This window comes from Hypomesus nipponensis, chromosome 14 (genome assembly GCF_054491055.1).
Source record: "Hypomesus nipponensis isolate SF chromosome 14, ASM5449105v1, whole genome shotgun sequence".
In the NCBI taxonomy this organism is placed as follows: Eukaryota; Metazoa; Chordata; class Actinopteri; order Osmeriformes; family Osmeridae; genus Hypomesus; species Hypomesus nipponensis.
This window is the reverse complement of record NC_140374.1, coordinates 16,600,001-16,602,500: the sequence shown is the minus strand read 5'-3', so window position 1 is coordinate 16,602,500 and position 2,500 is coordinate 16,600,001.

Genomic DNA, 2,500 nt, shown 5'->3' with positions numbered 1-2,500 from the left:
ACACACTTCTATCCCAACAAATATGTTTTTGGCAGGTTCATCTTCTATCCCTGATCTTCCTCACAACTAGCAGGGAATAATAATGATCTCCCTCTGTACAGTGTCTTTCTATGTCCCTCTCTCTCGCTCTCACTGCCCATGCGTCTCTCTCTCCCCCTCTCTCAATATGTCCTGCTGCTGTTCAGTCACAGACTGCAGCCTTGTAATAAAGAATATCCACACATTTCAGATGTGAATAACCAAACACATTCTTTTTTTCCCCGAGCCCTCTGTCTCAGTTTGCTCACCATCCACCCAGAGTCACTCAGCAAAGACAAACAGCATATGTTCACCCCAGCAGAATGACTCAGAATGGGACAGTTAAGTAACTGAACCCATCAGTGAAGATCTGCGGGCGGCGGAGACTGTCGGCCTCCAAGGAAATGCAGCTCAACTGTGTTTACTGACTCCTCTTTGATGGCATGTTTTCTTCCAAACACATCTGCTGGTGTCTACGTGGTTCCCAGGTCCTCACCCTCACACGGATTGTTTACCAGAGGAGAGGAGCTGCAGACCAGGCAAGGGCGACAAGAGGTCAGGACATGCATCTGCTACCTGCTGTTAATACCTGTCACTACCCCTCTCTCTCGTTCTCTCTCTCTCTCGCACACGTTCTCTCTCTTTCTCTCTTTACATATCTCTGGCTCTCTCTCTCCCTTTCTAAACTTAGTTTGAAAAGATTTGCTTCCCAGAAACGGGTGGGAAAATGTCTATGTGATTCTGTTCGGGGAAAGAGCATTGCCGGCCCCTGCTTTTGTTCACCTGAAAAGACACTGTTGCCAAGGCCAGGGTTGCAGGTCTGTGAGTTGCCATGGGAGAGACTGATAAAGACACAGAGACAGAGGGAGAAAAAAGAAGCAGAGAGAAGGGACGGTAAGGATGAAGAGAGAAGGAGAGGGAAAGAGATGGAGGGATGGCTGAGAACTCTTAGCTGAGCCTTAATATTGTTTGCGTCTGGCCCCAGCCCAACCGGGAGACGTCTTCTTAATTGTGATCATTTTTCAATTTACATTAGCTAGTTGGTTAGCGAGGCCTTCAAGTTTACACATCACACCTTGATTACACAGCCTCACGGCACGGCGGCTGATCAAATGGCATTTCTCCCCAGCTTTTTCCATCCAGATGAGTTTTAATTAAGTCTCCTCTGCACCCTCCCCTGTGGGTATTCCAATCAGACTACAGGAGCGAGGGAGGGAGGTAGGGAGGGAGGGAGGGAGGGAGGGAGGGAGGGAGGTAGGGAGGGAGGGAGGGAGGGAGGGAGGGAGGGAGGGAGGGAGGGAGGGAGGGAGGGAGGGAGGGAGGGAGGGAGGGAGGGAGGGAGGGAGGGAGGGAGGGAAGGAGGAAGGGAGGGAGGGAGGGAGGGAGGGAGGGAGGGAGGGAGGGAGGGAGGGAGGGAGGGAGGGAGGGAGGGAGGGAGGGAGGGAGGGAGGGAGGGAGGGAGGGAGGGAGGGAGGGAGGGAGGGAGGGAGGGAGGGAGGGAGGGAGGGGGAGAGAGAGAGAGAGGGAGGGTTCTGACTTTTCGCAGCTGTTCAGCATAATCAGACAGCATCTGGTCGGCCATCTCACTGAAACACCTCTCCCCTGTTCTTCAAGAGAAAGTCAGACTTGGAAGATTACTTACTTACGGGTGCATTCCAGTCCGCCAACCATGGGTTAGGAGGATGCTACTTGTGGATCCAGACCGGTGGTGTGATTGATGTTCACTGACTTTCACATCGGTTTGTAAACAAAGAAGAGACGATTTAAGTAGTAGCCTACTGTGTCGTCTACAGTGCAGATGCCAGTGGAGTTACAGTAAACATCAGATTTGAAACTTCCAATGTACAAAGAAATAGATTCCAGTCCTGGTGCCTTTGGCTAACTATCTTTCTCTCACACACACACACAGAGAGGTACTAGGGTTTGGTACCTTTATGAAATGAGATGCTGCAGGTAAATGCTTGTGTACAGAGCACGGGTGTTGCCACGTTTTACTTGACATTGAACAGAATTACTGGAGAACTTCCCCACTGCACTCAGCAACAGCTGTAACCTCAAAGAGGATGACTGTTGACACAGTCTGTAGTGAGTTTGTCTGTGTGATGCTGTTTTGCCATGAGTTTGGGTGTCGCAGGTGTAAATGAACTAAATTGATGAGATCTTGAAGGAAATATGCAATCTGGCCCCAATCTAATCAAACTGTTTAATAAGAAAACATTTGATACAAATCTGCGGTGACTGTTACTTTTTTTTCTTCTCTCTTGCTCTCTTGTCTTCTCTTCATGATTCTACACCTTCCCCTGAAAATACATTCTAGATATCTGTGACTCAAGCAAATGTGACTGATATGTAGACTGATTGAGGTTCACAGCATCAAAAACTGAGAATAATTGTTGAAATGGAGACAATTTTCTTTGATCCAAACTCACTCTGACACAATGACTTCCTCAGTGAAACCCTACTGTGCAAACAGACATATCTC